Source organism: Rhyacophila brunnea, unplaced genomic scaffold (genome assembly GCF_057557595.1).
Source record: "Rhyacophila brunnea isolate RB1 unplaced genomic scaffold, BYU_Rbru_1.0 scaffold_1, whole genome shotgun sequence".
NCBI lineage: Eukaryota > Metazoa > Arthropoda > Insecta > Trichoptera > Rhyacophilidae > Rhyacophila > Rhyacophila brunnea.
In genome coordinates this window covers 31,176,300-31,194,795 of record NW_028232751.1, presented here as the reverse complement: position 1 = coordinate 31,194,795, position 18,496 = coordinate 31,176,300, and positions in this window count along the sequence as shown.

Sequence of the window (18,496 nt, the reverse complement as noted above, 5' to 3'; positions counted from 1 at the left end):
CAGTTTGGTTTTTAATAAACCAGTTTCTGTTAATATTCTTCGTGTTTTAAATTATTTTTGAGAATGGTTTTACTGAAGTTTGAAGGTAGTCACATACATATTGTGTATAATTAGATACAAGATTGTAACATATTTTTGGACACCCGTTTTTTAAACAAAACCTTGCGTATATTATAAGGTGAGTATGTAATCATTGCTTATAGTGATGTTGAAGCATGTTGAAAAATTTCTAGGAACTCTTATCTTAGGGCATAACAATAAAGCAGTTGTTGTATTTAGTGCGTTGGCTGTTGTACACAGTACAACGACAGCGTACCTGCCGGTGAGTTAATAATTATTGCAAGTGTAGGTACCCGGGTGTTTGAATATTTTAATAATATTGTAGAATTTATTAATTATTGTTCTTTGCTGAATATAATGAATATGATGTACATTTTTATAAACACTGGGATGTGTTATTGGTACTGATAGAAATATTTCTAGTTTAAGTTTAATACATTAATGTGGAGAAAAATGTTTTTACATTACAATTACTAAATAACTGTTTAAAGAGAGTCGCTATTGTGATTGAAATTATATAAAATATGAATACTTATCATGCTGTGTATGAATTAAATCTTATCAATATTACTGCTCAGAACTTGACTTAAATAGATTTTATTAGAGTGTTGTTTGTTAAAGGATTATTTTCCCCAAGTAATTGTGGGATTGTTTACTCAATTGCAGTCCTAGAGGAATATTTACAATAATAATTTAAATCATTCTTTTTGAGATATTTTAATGACCACCGCAATAATAATAATAATTGTATCACCAAATTAAAGCCACTCATTTTATTTTTGCATTTAATATTTTTATGAGTAAGTATGTATATAATTTTTAATTCTTTGGTGAAAAGATGAAACTTAAGTGAAGAAATTCAACGTTATTTATGATATGAATTGGTAATACGGTCCATATTTCACAGTTCCTCTTTTGATATCAATTGGGTTAGCAAATTTCCATGGTCTGATTAAATTTGGCATCTTTTTGTCAATGATTTAGATATTACTTTTAGTTTAATCCATATTTTTTTCAATTACATTATAAGTTTTAGTATATCTCAGTCATTTAGAATGTCTACTGGTTCATTGATCTCTTAAAATAATATTTATTACAAACTTTCTTTAAATGTTGGTCACGCCAATTGTGATTTGTATATGTATATATATATGGCAAAGTTGATTTATGTATTTGTTCTTGCGAGTTCTGGGCTCTAATGTTGGTTAGCGACCGGTGGATGGAGCAGTGCTTTCGTTTGTGGAAAGTGCTCTTTGTATTTGACCATCGGTCGCGACTTTGCATTTGTTTAAAAATGCGTTTGGGAATATAATATATGTGCTCACTCATAGCCAGGCGACTCTACGAGCCTTTTTTTGGCTTTCCATCATTCGGTCATTATATGAGTCTTGCACAACTAAATTTAGCATATTTCCACTCTTTTCTATATTTCATTGTTCTTTCCTTCAACTTAAGCTTTAGCGTAAATGTTTATTGAAAGCCCATAGGCTCCTTTATTATTCTTTTGTTTTGTTTTTTTTTTTAACCAAATAGTAATACAGTGGTGGTCCCCAGAGACATGTGCCCCTGACAATCAAGCATAATATGAAAATAAAGTAATTAATTTTTTATAAATGTATGAAATAATTATGGACAGTTTAATATGTATATAAGTAAATGCTTTTAAATATGCTAGGTCATCTGTCTTAAAATAACTACAATTCTCTAAAATGGCACATATGTATATATTGTTGGGGATCTAGCTGAAATGCCAAGTCTTCTAGTTGATGAACATTTTGAAATGTTTGCAAAATGGAATTTTAAAAACATATTTCTAAATAGAGATTTATATTATTGCATGCTTATGGATGAATTTTTGTGCAAAAATACAATTGATTTTAAAAACATATTACACATTAATCCACTTTGCTTTATTTTTTGGAAACAAAAATTCTCAGTTTATCAGAATTTGCTTTACCACTGTTGTTATTTGATAGATTATCTGACACTTTTAACATTTTTGTAATAGGTAATATCTACCTATTGACTCTTGACACAATCTTGTGTGATAAATTTCCAGATATCATAATTTTAGTATAATAATTTATCAGGTTGTTTTTTTACTCCATATTTCCATACTGTTTGGGAAATCATGTTGTAAATGAAAGAAATGGTTTCATTTGTATATTTTTGAAAATACTTGTTCATTTTTATTTACTCTAATTAAAATGTTTAGCAAACTTTTCCAACTGTGATTCAATTTACATGTTTTTACTAATAAATGAATTATTATGATGTAGGTTTAATTTGAAATAAATTGAGGTTTTTATAAAATAAATTTCATTTGATTCGCAACTTTTTGAACTGCTTTATTACTTTTGAGATAAAATAAGTTCATTGTGAAAAAGTATGCAGAGCTAAAAAGTCATTGGTTGATTTTAAAGATTATTAATTTGTTCTAAAAAACTATGTTATTTGTTTAATTTTTTTACATCCCATTAACTTGAATCTGCCTCTATTTATTTTCATACTGCTCTAATAAATAAACCCACTGTAATGCTCGTGACATAATTAAATAAAATAATTAGAATTATCATATTATAGTCAGTATCTTGTCGATTTAGCAAAAATGTGAAATGGTTGTGAAACGGCAAATTATTTTGATTTGTCTGGGTAGATTTCAGTTAACCTAATATTATTACCAGTGGCGAAGACATAAAACTAAACGATTATTTACAATTTATCATGAATTGTAAAAAGTAATTTAAATATAAGAATTTGCTATATACAATGCAATTGTCAGGAATAGTTGGAATATATTATATATTGTTCCACCCGTAAGAAATAAAATTACATGAGAAATGAGCGATGTCTTTAAATAGTATGGTGCCACACTTACTGCCAGCCAATTTTTACTAGGTGGACACTTGTAGGCCAGCTATTTTTGGAATAAAATAAATCCCTTAAAAAATATGAAATAAGAACAGAATGATAAATTTTTGTGAAAATTTACCAAATCAACATGTTTCTAGAGTTTATTGTGAATATTTTCACACTAAAATAATAAATATTGTTTAGAAAATATACACAAACAGTTCATTCAGAAGTTATGATGTTTACAAGAACCCGCGAGTTAACTCGTCCGTGGCACTGATCAGATTAGATCAGATCAGAAGATTTTAAAAGTTTTTATACAAAAATAATATTTTTGAAACAATGTGATTTTTTTCTGAAATTTAAGTTGAATATGCCAGAACAAATACAATTGCCACATGTTACTTGTCACTCTATCTACTGTAGGTGCATTTACACTGATATACCAAAATGATATTAAAAATAAACTGAACATCTTCTGTTCGTTTTGAAATATTTGAATTCATAATATAACAATTTGCCGAGCATACTATTATAAGATGTTTATCATTGTTATTTGTTTAGCTTGTTATAATCGTTTACTTCCATCCAACAGTCAGCCTTCGCCACTGCCAAGAACTATCATAGTGTTAATGACGATTATATCTTGTACGTTCAATCCATTACTGAACCATTATCGATCTCCAAAATTCTAGCAAAAGAGAATAAATACAATATGAATAATGAGATATCCTATGATATTGGTTGGTCAAGTGACAAATGATGATTTCTAATAAAATCTTCAAATTAGATAATGATCACAACAGTCTGAAATATTATGTATCCATGTTTCTTCAAGTGAGTTGTATGAACCATATTTAAGAGAAGTCTTTTAAGATACCATTATTTCATTTATGAAAAAAATTCGCTTGACCTCAAATTCCTGATAAATTCCATTCAATTTTAAAATAGGATGTCTAAGGATGGTGCAAAATTTAATCGTCATAATAGTGTGATAAATTATAGAAAATATATTACAAGCATCAATATTAAATAAAACATTCTTTAGGTATATTTTATAATGCTATATTATTGTTATTGAAAAATAGAAACAATTTTTTTTTTTTTCATAAAACAATTATCTTTTACCACTGAGTTTCTGTATTATAAGCACTGGTTAGTAAATTCTTTTTGAGTGTCACGAAGCGATGTTATCATTGAATTGTTTAATGTGTAATATTTAATTAGAATTATTATTGAACATCCATTCACATTAAATTGGACTACTAAAATTAATGTTAAAATTGTCTATTTGAACTGGGTGATCCCGGATTGAGACTGGACACATTCTGTCAATTCAGTTTTTTAAACAATTTTATTGTCGACACCTTATAATTTGTGTCTTGGTTCTAACAATGATTTCATCATTATGTATAAAAAAATCATTGTCGTCCAAAGGTTGATGCTATTCTATTTTTATTATAGTATATATATTATTATATTATATTATAGTATTATTATATTATAGTATATATATTATTATATATTATTATATATTATTATAGTATTTTATTATATTATAGTATATATACGTATATTTTCAGTGATATGAAAATGGTTAAAGTAATTTTGGTTAACTGTTAAATACAAAAGAATGATTTATTTATAATCAGTTATATAAAAAACTCCTTAACCCATTGGCGACCAAACATGAGAAATTCTCGTGTTTGAACATGTACATGGTAATTTTTTTTTTTGTAGTAAATTAGGGCATCTATTGAAAATTTTCGGTGTTAAATGTGTTTAGAACTAAGTTAGCTACAGGGTGAGTATATTAGATAGCAGGGATTCTTACTGACCAGATATTGGATTTTAAAAATATCATACAAAAAAATAGTACAGCATTTTAAGTATTTTTTTTAATTTTCTGTTTGTGACATCTGTTGATTGAATCTTTAGTTCAATATTTCGTAAAACAGTTCCCTGCCCAGAATAAAATTACGTATTCATGAGTCCGTGATAGAAAACTGTTCAAAACTAATAATATCAAGGTTATTGACTTTTTTTTATCGGCGTGAAAAATGAACACCTGGTAAAAAATTTTCAAACCTTGGAAGTGATTTTAGATACAGGATAATACAGGGAACAGTTTTATTACAAATTATCATTTATATTTTGAAGCTCGAAACAAAAAATTGTAACTTTTGAAATTTCTGAATAAATTCGCGAAATTTCACTTATTGATAGTTATCATATGAAAATAGATTACCCTATATAATACAAGCAGTTTTTTAAAATATTTAGCACGTAATTGGTTTTTTATTTAGCACTAAACTTAAAATTCTGAAGAAAAATAAATGAAAGTTTTTATTTATTGAACTTTGAACCTCCCTATCTCGCTTTAAATATATTTATTTTCTTTTCTCTCTTTTAAATCATATTAGAGCATCCTTTTTTTATTTATGTTCAAAAAATCAAATGGTTCAGACACACACTTTTTGAGTTATTAATATTTGATTGATGGAAGTCAGTTTTGTATTCTAAGTACAAAAATAAACTCGGTCGCCAATGGGTTTTTATGAAATGCCTACACTACAAGACTTATTATCAATACTTTTTCATCCAAGTCATTATGCTTATTTATTGTTATAGAATAATAATTCTAGATGTTGTGAAATGTTCCATAACAAGGCGCATGTTTCATATTATTATTTATTAATTTTCTGGAGATAAGAGGTTTTGATTTGAAATAACAATTTGTGTCTAAAATAGATTTGACGAATTCTGATATAATTTGGTCAATAATTCTCTGAATTTTTATATTAGTAATTTTAAATATTTTTTATGTCGTACTATTAGATGTAGGTATTCAATAAAAATATGTAATCACACAGAAAGACATCGAAAGTATTATGGAACATTTCATAACTGACCCCTAAGTTTTTTTGAACTGTTTGTTATATGCATCACAATATCTGGTTGTCTTCCCAACTATATACCTACTTGATACTATGTCATCACAATGAATATTATGTTATTATTATAATCAAGTTATATGAATATTATAAATATTTTCTATTTTATTATGATTTATCTTATATTATAAAGGAGCTTAAAAAAAATAATGGATTCATTTTTTGTTGGTTTATAATTTTTTTCTGAGTTAAATGAGCTATGAGAGTTATTTTTACTGAATAATTGCTATTGTTTGATAGCCTCTTATTACTTATGAATGGACTCGTAAATTGGGTTAAATACTTTTCTCTTTTGGGGGGCCTTATAGGTTTCTCCTCTTTATTTATATCTATGCATATGGGTGGAAGTAAAATAAATTGAATGTTTATAAAAAATATGTTTTATTATTAGTTTAATATTTATTCAATAGTTGTTTGCAAATAAATCAACATAATTCGATACCTGAGTTCTATACGGACACAACTCAAAACACCTTGTTTTGAGATAATGGTGTGTGAACTTTTTGTGCAAATTTTCATTTAATTTAAATACCTTTATTTATGAAGATTTTTTATTTTATTCAATCTGTTGTGTGGTTTCCAACCTTTTTTCACCTGTGGACCGCCGACACAAAATAAAAACTATTATTTATGAAGTATTTTGTTATTAGTATTTAAATCTTGTATTATAACTGATGGACATAACAGACATACTTATAACAATCTGATTTATGGATACAAAGAATATCGTCGTTGAAACTAGAAAATTGTGTAACTCCGTTTTAATCGAAAATTGACTTTGAATGCCATCTAGTGGCCGTTGATAATATCTATCCGTCTTGCAAATTTTGTAATTCCAGAAAAATTGTATCATTGTTAAATCATGGATGATTTCACTCCAAAACCATACATTTGTATAGGAAACCATAATGTTTTTTGTCTCTCCTGTAAAGTAGTGTTTTTGGAGTTACACAATTTTCTAGTTTCAACGACGATATGTACCATGAAAATTCTATTCTTAACAGAAATAATCAGAAATCTAAATTGTTAATCTATCATTTTTGCTAGAATAGTTGATAACCCTGGCATCGTGTTGTTTCGGAAAGAAGAAGGGCTGCATTGACATCCATTTGGTTTCTCTGTTTAGTTTTTATTAGTGACATGGCCGAAAAAATCTTCTCACATCAATGTATAGTCGAAAATTCCGACAATAAAGCTAAGCGTATGCTGACGCGAAGATGATGCAGTCTGCGCCGCTCGTTACAGTGCCGGCAGAGATTGCTGCGTGACACGTGCAGGCTTGAATGTGATCTTTTTATCTACACTGCCCAGGAGCATGCAATCCAGTGGCACCAGAGGTGGAATATGTCCGAAAGGTAATGCTAGATTAACGAGATTAGTTCTGCAGAAATATGTGGAAACAACGCACTGGACTGTAAGGAATGGAACTAGTTTGGACAGGTCTTCATCCAGTAGTAGATTGATCCAGGCTGATGATGACAATCACATGAATAAATTCTCAGATATTAATAATTGACTACCACAGAAAAGATTCCACTTGCGCTCAATATAATATATTATATATATTTTCATTTTTATAATGTGTATTTAATTTAATTTTACTATTAATAATATTAAAAAAATATTTTCGGATGTCAGTTTTAAATTCGATGAATTCAACTGCATTATTTTAATTTAACAAATTGTAGTTACGTGCTCCTACCCAACATGTTCTTGGTGTTTATCCAATGTTGAAATGCGCCCTTGTTGATAAAAACCGTTGCCATAACAATAATAGTAGAAGTGCAGTATCTGAAAACATAATTAAATTACTTCACATAACAAAATTTAGCATTTTACCGCTGACAATTTCATGATTTTATGGTAGGCATTCGTAATGCATTAGAGATGAAGCGATGCCATTGTAAATTAAACATTATTATGGGGTCAAAACAGTTATTCTTAACAATTAATGCTTTAGCACCTTGCTTTAGTCCAAAATAACACGGAAGCAATTCCATACACAAGGCGGTTGATTATCAGCGGTTATCTACAATAATTGGTAAATATGTAATACGGTGAAAATTTAAGTTTGTAGACTTGTAGGAATACATCTCTATTTGTGGTCCTCGATCAAATTCGGGTATGTTTGCGTTGGCATATCTATGTTTTTTCCACCCGAGCCTCGAAATGCTCGAAATTTTGTATTGAAATGCCAAACAGAAATTGAAAATATCAACATAACCTACAATTTTATCAGTCATGTCCATGCAGTATGTATTTAAAAAAATGTGTTACTACTCGCCACTCGATATTTGACAGCTCGTAGAGAACTATAAATTGAGACGATGGCCGTCAACCGTGATATAGATTCTTTTTCAAAATAGTCACATCTCGCATCTCAATTTTTAATATGTAATTAACGTACTCTATCTCGCTCTTAAAAGTTAATATAGCTAAGAGAGAGGGTGTTAAAATATAGCATTTTTGATCGTTAACTTATTTTAATAATTGACTACCTGAATACATAAAGTGATAAATGTAATAATATTATATTCATCACATTTAGCTCTTTTTGAGTGTTAAATGATATGTTAGAAGGAGTGATTCTTTTGATAACAAACTGAAAAGAAATGTATCACCTGTGCTATGGATTCTATCAAAATTTATGCAACTGAATAGTCAACTTTTCAAGTACTTATCAATAAACTACTAAATTATGCCAAGCAGAAGGGTTACCATTCAGAAGGTAATACCATAAAATCAGTGGCGGGTGAATCTACTACAGGTAGATAGCGCTGTCATATCGAATGAAAAAGTATTGATAACTGATATCTTATTGGAAGAAAAGCACCTATCAATGACAAAATAATGAAAGATTAGTATAAAGGTCAAAAAGTATTTATACCGTTTTGACAGCCCTACATATTATAGGCCATGCAGATTTTTACAAATATCTACATATGTACATAATTTTTGACAGTGTGATTCTAATGCAAGTGCAACGCCATCATAGATCGTCACGTGGTAGTTGGCCCTTTTGATGTCATGCGCAGAAGTGATCAAAACCAACATGAAATGTTCTACCTGTGCCTAGTAGATTTACCATGAATTAGTGGCGTGCGGTTCATACTCATGCTGTATATATAGTGCATCCATAAATTATTCCAAGATATTTATAAAAATATTAAAGATTAGAAACACAATTTTAGTAAACAATATTATTAATAATAAATTTGCCATAATATAGTTTTTTTGAATAAATATTTTTTTATTTCGCTGTGATTATTGTGCATGTGTGGTCGCAACTCAAAAGCTGCCTACCGGTCTTACAAATCCACCGGAGATGCATAATATATAACGCGCATTGGGCTAAATCGCGTTGTATTAAACTTAGATCCATTCAAAACATACACAGCGCATGCTAGCGGCGAATGAAAGAATTTATGTGAGTAGAGTTAATCCATTACAATACAGTATTTAGTTGCATGATCCAGTCAGTTATAATTTATTTATGCGCATAGTGTTTTTTGTATGAATTTACATATTCAATTTCTTTTATTAGTTTCATTCATTTGATAAACCGTATTATAGTGATGGTATAATTTTTGTTATTTTATACAAAATTAAATAAATGTTTAGTCAAATTTAATAATAATAATATTATTTTCAAAAATATATATCTTCCACAAATAAATTTCTCATAATATATATATATATATAGCGAAGATGTTGAAAAAACTATTTTATATAAACATAATATGAAAGTGATAGCAATAAAAAGGCTGTTAATCTATATAATCTATACAAAGTCGGGTTAGTTACACCATTTATAACTCAAGAACGGCTGGACCGATTTTTATAATCTTTGATTCGTTGGATTTGTCTCCGCCCCGAATAGCAGAATAACTATTAAAACATTGGATAAATCACGGAAAAAATAAATTATGAAGAAAATTAATTTTCTCATACATTTTGTATGGAAAGGCTTTTGACTGACATCGATGAATTTGAACGATGAAAACCTCGCGCAGTCGAAAAAAAAAGAAAATCACAAAAAATTTAAATCCGTATACAACGCCATCTCTGATACATGACAGAAACAATAAAGAAGAAACAAACAAACAAAAGAAAGAATGATAGTCGAAATGTCTAACTGTCAATGGTGTAGTGTGCCCAACATTTAGTGCTTCATGTCAACAGCTCAATTTGCTTGAAAACGATACTCATTGGGATATGACAATCGCTGAAGCAATTGTTTCTGCATCTCCAAGTCAGATACGCACATTATTTGATATCATTATTTCGACATGCTTCCCATCGAATCCACCTGAACTGTGGAACAAGTGAAAGGATGACATGTCAGAAGACATTTTACATCGAATTTGTGTCAGTTCAGGGAATCCCGATCTCGAGGTGAATGAGGAGATACATAACCAGGCTTTGCTTTTGATCGAATACATGTGTTACCTCATGTGCGGCAGTTTTTTAGTCAAGTTAGGAATGCCAACGCCACATCGTGGAATGAACGACGCTTTCAATCGAGAATTGGAACGTGATCGTGAATATGATCGAGATGCATTGAACCAATCAGTTCGAACGAATGTACCACTGTTGAACCCTCAACAGAAGGAAGTGTACGATACGTTAATGAAGGCAATTGATGATGGAAATGGTGGCTTATTTTTCCTCGACGCGCCCGGTGGAACTGGGAAGACATTCCTCATGTTATTGATTTTGGCTACTGTTCGTGCGAGATCCGAAAATGCTGTAGCAGTTGCTTCTTCTGGGATAGCGGCCACGTTGCTAGAAGGATGCCGAACGTGTTGTTGCATTGCTAAACGATCCATCTGCCGAAGATTTCTCCAAGCAATTGCTGACTATCGGTAAAGGCCGTGTTCCTGTTGATGAATCGAACGGATTGATTTCGTTTCAACTTTTGCAATTTCGTCTCAACTAAGGACGAATTCATCAACAGTGTTCCCGAACATCATTGCTAACCACAAAAATCACAATTGGTTGAGTGAACGAGCATTCTTGCGGCAAAGAACAAAGATGTGGATCACTTAAACTTCACAATTCAAAATCAAATCGTTGGTCCACTGCATTCCTTCAATTCTATCGACTGTGTAACAAACGAAGACGAAGCAACCAACTATCCAACTGAATTTTTAAACTCATTGGATCTGCCTGGCTTACCACCGCACAACTTACAACTGAAAGTTGGATCGGTAGTCATCATGCTTTGAAATCTGAACCAACCAAAACTATGTAACGGAACGCGTTTGGTGGTGAGAAAACTCATGGGCAATGTGATTCACGCGATGATAATCAAAGGAATGTTCAAAGGTGAGGAAGTTTTTATTCCGAGAATTTCGATGATCCCAACCGATATGCCATTCGAGTTTAAACGACTTCAATTTCCAATTCGTCTTGCATTCGGCATGATGATCAACAAATTACAAGGCTAATCCTTGAGTGTTTGTGGCCTGAATCTATAAAATGAATGTTTCTCTCACGGTCAATTGTACATAGCATGTTCATGTGTCGGCAAACCATCTGCTTTGTTCGTTTTCGCACCTGACAACAAAACGAAAAATGTCATATCACAAGGTGCTTCAATGAATGAGTGCAACCCATCCAGCAAATAGTTTAACAGAAAGTAGTGCAACAATGCTACGCGAATCATTTTGATTCGCTTCAATAAAGCAAATGCCTTGCTGCCACGTGAATTACATTCTTTTTTTTTTCTTTTGACCATGTCTGATCCTAATAGGATCATATGGGCCTCGACAGAGTGGAGGTTTGTATTAACAGATTTTATTTTTACGAGAAATGGATGTCAGCCACTTGCTCAACCTATTAGTACCATACTCTGACTCATGCACAAATTGAAAAACAATATGTCAACTTGCCAGACCCAGGATTCGAACCTGGGACCCTCGACACTATAGACCGGCGCTTAATCCACGCGGTCATCGTGGGTGTACAGTGTGTACAGTTCAATGTAATTAAAATACTTTTCATTTTGATTTGATTTTTGCACATTTATTGAATGTATTCAGCTAGTTATTTATATAAACCGCATTAGGCAAAACCGTAATCATTGTGTTAGCATACAAAAATGGTACTTACGTCAAACTGGAACTTGTTTCGGCGATTTTTATAGGAAATCACAGAAGGCTCCACCTGAAAGAAGATTTAACATATTTGATAGATGGCCAATTCAAGTAGGTAAGGAATATGTTAATGGAAAATTATACATAAATAGGTATTTGAGAGATATACCCACTTATAATGAAGAACATGCTCGATCGCAAAAGTTACCGCACGCCTCTACACAAGATTATAAATTAAATCACTATTGTGAGGTTCATCCCTCCTACTTTAATTGTGTTTTAGTAACAAAAGGAGTATACCTATAAGCATAGTCCCCACAAAGGGGGGGCTGACAAGGCTCTAGCCTAGGGGCCCGGGGTGGTGAGTCGATCAAATAAGTGAGATAAACACACATCACAAATTTCCTCTAATAGTAAAAAAAGTCACCTGCGGATTTTCCTTTGGTAAAGGTTATATTTTAAAATATGTTGCGCAATGTAATTTTTAATTGCGTCATTACTTGATAACTCCATAATTCAAGTGGATGTAAGTTTTAAAAATACACTAAATACCTATCTTAATACCGTGAACGCCATTTGGAAAACGCTACTTTAGAGCGTCACACTACCTTTAACCTTGGCGATAGGTAGGGGGGGGGTGACAAAGGACCTAGCCTTGGGGTCCGCTTAAGGATGTGGGGGCCTTGCCTATAAGCAATGGCGGCTGGCCCTTAAGGTCAAATAGTCAATGACCCTCCTAAAATAAATATCTTACAATCTACATAATATGTACAATGTCATATATACTTATGATTATCGTCTACGTCAACACGAGAACACGCTAATGTACATATTGTGTGTGTAATTCCCATACACACAATATGTCTCATGTTCGCTAACAGCGCTGTCAATTTGTGATATGCCGAAATAAAATATTTCTTTCTCTCATTTTTCATATGTGAGACGGAGAGAAAGCACAACGTTCGCCATAATCTTTCTTCAAATTTTGTCGCAATATGACGCGATATTCGGTCATTGCCCGATATGAAACAGATATACATTTTCAATGTGTCAAATGAAACAGATATAACGTCGACTGACTCGTACCTACCACGCCGACACAGTATGTTATTCTGTCAGTTACAAAAGCCACAAGGTGTTCAACGGAGTATTAAATTTATTAAAGATGTGTTTGATTATCTTAATGTTATGTAAATAGTAATATTAGGTACAGTTATTATATAAATAGACACACAAAGTTTGATTTTAGTGATATTGTGGCATTGTTTATCGCGACAGTTTATTTGTTTGAACTGACACTTAAATTTAAAAATTTTAATTCGGTGGATTATATTTTAAACTAAATAAATAATAACACATTTAACTATGATTAGCGTCTACAAACGAAGATGTCAGGCAGGTACATGCCTGAAATGAAAATAGTTAGACAACGAAAGAGAAGAGAAAAGATGTGAACAGATATTTCAACAAGAAAAGCTATAATTTTTGTGAGTGGATTTTTGGTTGCGATTAAAGAAATGTATTTTTTTGTTTTCATTGTTTAATTTTTGATAGCAAAAATGAAAAGCAATGGACAGAATTTGGTGTTGGTGATCTAAAACATCTTAAAGAAAAAATAAAAAAGCATAGCAATTCTACGGCACACATATATAATTCTATGAGTTTTGTTTTATTAGGAACTATGGATATTCACAAATTCAGTTATATAGCGCTTACCGTAGATCGATTGCTGAATACAATGAAACTGTCGATAAAAATCGTTTCATTTTAACAAATTTTTTAAAGTGCATTACATTTTGCGGATCGTTTGAGCTGGCCTTACGAGGCCATGACGAGTCTAATCTTTGATAATTCTGGTATATTTCGTGAATTAATAAATTTCATACAGGAAATAGATATTGTTTTATTAATTTTATTAATTACTAGATTCAATATTAAAAGTCACTCAAGAAGAAATTAGATGTGACAAAAAAAGTCTAATTACGTAGCAATTCAAGTTCACGAAACGACAGACAGCTCCACAAAAACGCAAATGGTTTTCGTTATAAGATATTTAAAAAACAATATAGTATGTGAAAGATTTTAGAAGTTTGTAAATCCAGAGGTGTGCACGGCAAAAGGATTAACAGAAGAAATTTTAGAAGAGCTGTGAATCTTGGAAGTTCTCCCCCGACAGCTAATAGCACAAAGCTATGACGGAGCTGCCATAATGAGTGGGAAAATTGAAGGAGTTCAGACGAGAGTCCGCGAAACTTTTCCACTAGCTCAGTACATCCACTGTTATGCTCATCAATTTAATTTAGTTCTGCAAAAAGCATCCACCATAACCACTGGTTTAAGAGTTTTTTCTGCCACAGTCCATTCATTTTCCGTCTTTTTTTCGAGATCACCAGAAAGAACGAATATTTTAGAACAATTCGTCAAAGTGCGTCTACGAAAGCAGCTCACACTAGAACTAGATGGTGCGTCAACGCTAAATGTGTGGAGACAGTTTTTCTGTACCGAGAAGACATTTTACAGTGTCTAAATTCAATACCGGACAGAGAAAATGACACCAATACCCAAAGTCAAGCCCAAAACTTTAAATAATTTGAAAAAAAGAACACTTTTATTAATTATTGGTTGACTTTTTTTCACAAAATAATGAATGCCTCATTGTCAAATTTTATTTAAACAAATGCAAAAAAGAAATTTAGACGCTATTATTAGCTTGATTTGGAAGGGCACTGATGAGCAGATTATAAAAGGCCAATAGTTAAAATTTGTCGTAATTAGTTTGTCACCTAGTAGCATAGTGGACAATGCGTGGACGGGGCGGGGCGTAAACCCTAGAGATGCAGGTTCGATTCCTGCCGGGTGTCTTACTTTTTTCCAAAATATTGTTTCTATTGGTTATATATTTTGTTTTTCTTTTTATTGTTATTTTTTGTTTTTAAAAGTGTTTTTCAAAATTATGTATGTTCAATAATTAGAATGATAATATTCTTAAATCGTTGTGAATTATTACCAAAGATTCCAAGATTAGGAGGTGTACAGCAATTTGGTCACCAAAGAGAATATTATAATAAAAAATCGGATCAACCTAAATGTCATTTCTTTATTGAATTAGTACAGGCGCATGCAAGGGGGGGTCTGGAGTCTGGACTTCGCTCAGGAATGGAAGATTGAAGTTAATCCCTCCAAAAACCAAACCCATCCTGTACCACACTCGGTCTTAATCGAGCGTATCACAGGACCCTATACTGCCGTCCTAAGCGAAAGAGCAGTATCTCAAGAATGTTAACTTTTGGCTATGAGCAATTTTGTAAAAATACAAACCGCACCACTTTATAAATTCTTATTTGATGTTTATATGCGATATAATACCTCTTCGCACACTTACCTAACTGCTTATGGGTTAATTTTAATTGAAAATTTAAAATTTAAGCTAATAAATGAGATACGTCCATTTTGCTTAGTAAAATTGGTTTCGAAATAATAGATACGACCTATGCCTTTATGACATTGTAGGAAAACTTACATTTATTTTCAAAAACTAGCATTTCTTTTATACTTTCGTACAAATAAATGTTTACAAAATTAGAAATACTTTTTAAAGATGTTTGAAGGTCACTTTAGAAAAAATGTTTTACAAACCGATGAGAAATTCCACTCTCATCTTTTAAAGTATAATTAAACTGCTGACCAGATAATTACTAATTAATTACCAAATTTAAATATCATTTTAATTATATCTAAAAGCCAACTAATGCAAACGCGCCAGTCGCGTTGTCAGCACTAAATGAGTTAAAAGTGTTATTTCTTCTAAAATCGTTCTCAGCACACACTACTAACTGTCATTTTGCTTGACAGGAACGTTGGTAACATGATGTAATATTATCACCGGCCTTCCGCGCGCTCTTAAGCAGAGATGGCAGGCCGTGATAACGTCAAGGCCAAAGCGGGGGTGGGAGACAGAAACGCACGGGGTATTTTGTCAAGGCTGGTATATTTTAAGTGGGTACAGGTTATTGTCATGGCGGTGGGTTGGTCATGGCGATGCAGTCTTTTTGGCTGGCTGTCCGAAATGCTTTAGCTTGGTATCTTGCTTGGCGCCGACACGGTCCTTTTGGCTGGAGAATAGGGGATGCTGGCTTGGCTTCGCGTCCGAGGCGAGCAGAGATCCTGGTTGGTCGACGTCTGATACGAGAGAGAGCTTTTGCGGGCGATGCTGTTGGTTCGGCGTCACGGGAAAGAGAGAGCTTTTCGCGCGCGTCCCACTGTCAGATTGCCGGCATTAACGCGCTCTCTGTTTTACCGACGAATCGACTAGTGGCGGTGCGAGCGACCGTTTTTGACAGGCCGCGTCTGTGTTTGGCGGGATTCTGAAGAATTTGAATTTACGATTCTTTGAGGCGGGCTTCGCTCGGCAGAGGGTTGCGAGAACCGCGTAGAGTGGACGTAGGCTGTGGTATTTTGGGAAATATGATGGTTCGGTCTGCCCTTTGAGGTGGTCTCCTGTGGGAGACCTTCATCTGGTATCAATATGAATGATTTTCTTTTCGTAGAACTATCTATTTTCCAAAATTATTTGTTATGAAACTGCCTCCTTTCTTCAGATATCATTTCAGCGCACTTATGTGCACATTTTTCATTATCACAACCATTTTTTACCGCATGCATTTCTGCTATTGATTGCAACTTTTGTTTTTTTTCGTTCTTTTAAAGACAAATCAAATTTTTTCCTCTTTCTAATTAATCCCTTTTTTGTGTGAAGGACATCACTGTTGCGTTCACGTTCAATTTCACCTGTGCCATTATTCTCACTGATCTCACCCTCATCCAATATAAATATTTGTGGAATATCTTCGGTGACAGTGTTATTCGAACTGACTGGATTAACTGGCTCAAGTTATAATAATAATGAAGGTTTTTCAACTATAACATAGTTTATTGAAGATTCTGTTTGATTCGAAGAAGTAGCATCATACATAGTCGGAGTAGCAGTAGCAGGACTAACTGGCGGCCTTCCCAAAAATAGTTTCACACTACAGCCACGTTGGTCTGGAATAATAAAATCATGTATTATAATACGTGATGTTATTATTTTATTGCTTGGCCTTTATCTAATAAAAATACACTATAAATACGGACATTATATTGAATTATATCGATTAAAACAAAACCTGTCAAAACACATGTTTTCATCCTGAGGCATTTCCGAAACCATACCCACCCAAATTGTTCTGCATTGCCTCTTGATCAACATCAGGTTCCGAACATTTAACAGTTTCTGAAATGACGTTAGTCCACACTTAATGGCCCACATGCGTCACGTAGGTCAAAATGATTTTATGGTATTTTAAGAGCATAAGCCTGGACATTCCACAAAAGTTGTAGATAATCTGTTTACATAATTTTGAAGCCTTATTAACCTTTATATTTATTTTTAACATTTGATGACTGCATAAAGTATTTTTAATACATAAAATAGTATTCTTTTAAACCTCTCGATCATTAGTAAAATTAATATTAACATTATATAGTGACATATTTACTTATAATCTCTGTGATCCTAAATTTTACAAGAATTAGTCATTTTATTATTCAAAAAATGGGCACTAGTAACACATTTGATGATAATTCTAGAGATACTGACTATAAGCTATGTCTTTGACCATTCAAATATGATAAACTTCCTACGAATAATGATTGTTTTATAATAATTATTGACCTAAGAAAAAGGTAGTATTTTTTTGAAATACGCCATTTCTATTGGCATTTCCCAGTGGTTAAGCTACAACATACGGCCGTAGCCATAAGTTGACAAACGATAAATGAAGTAGGGAGTAAGATCATGTTAATGCGCGTCTTTGAACATGTACCGAACTGAAAACAAAAATCGTTTCAGCAACAGCTGAATTATTCTTTATTAATTCTTTCTCAGTTTTAGATATAGATTTTTGAATACTTTCTGAAATGAAAACAACCAAATTTTGTAACAATAGCTGATAATATTGCAGTATAAAAGAATATAAATGTCGACAAGTGATTGACATAACCTTACATAGGTACATTTTTCGATAAATTTAAATGCATTGTATTTGAATTACTGTCTTACTTAATTCCTTTATATTTTATTGACACATAATCATCATTTTCATCTCTCTTGAATATATTCTTGATATATTTTTGATAAAAACACGCTTGTCAAACCCACAAAAATACACGCCGAAACGTCAAGCCGACAATGATGGCATTGTCGCTAGCGAAATATTGTGAGCTTTGCCGTTCATAATGGTAAGCGAAAAGGGCGTATCTCAGAGATACTACTAAACCGCTTAGGAAATTGAGATACTGCTATTGCGCTTAGGATTTCATTGTGATTTTGAGATATGCCATATTTAATTAGCTTATAATACCTATTTAAAAAAGAGATGCGGCTATATCGCTTAGGAAAATAGATTGGGAGCCCCCTGAATGTACCTAAGGCAACAAAAACCAGAAAACGCAAAAAAATGAGATACTGCTCTTTCGCTTAGGACGGCAGTA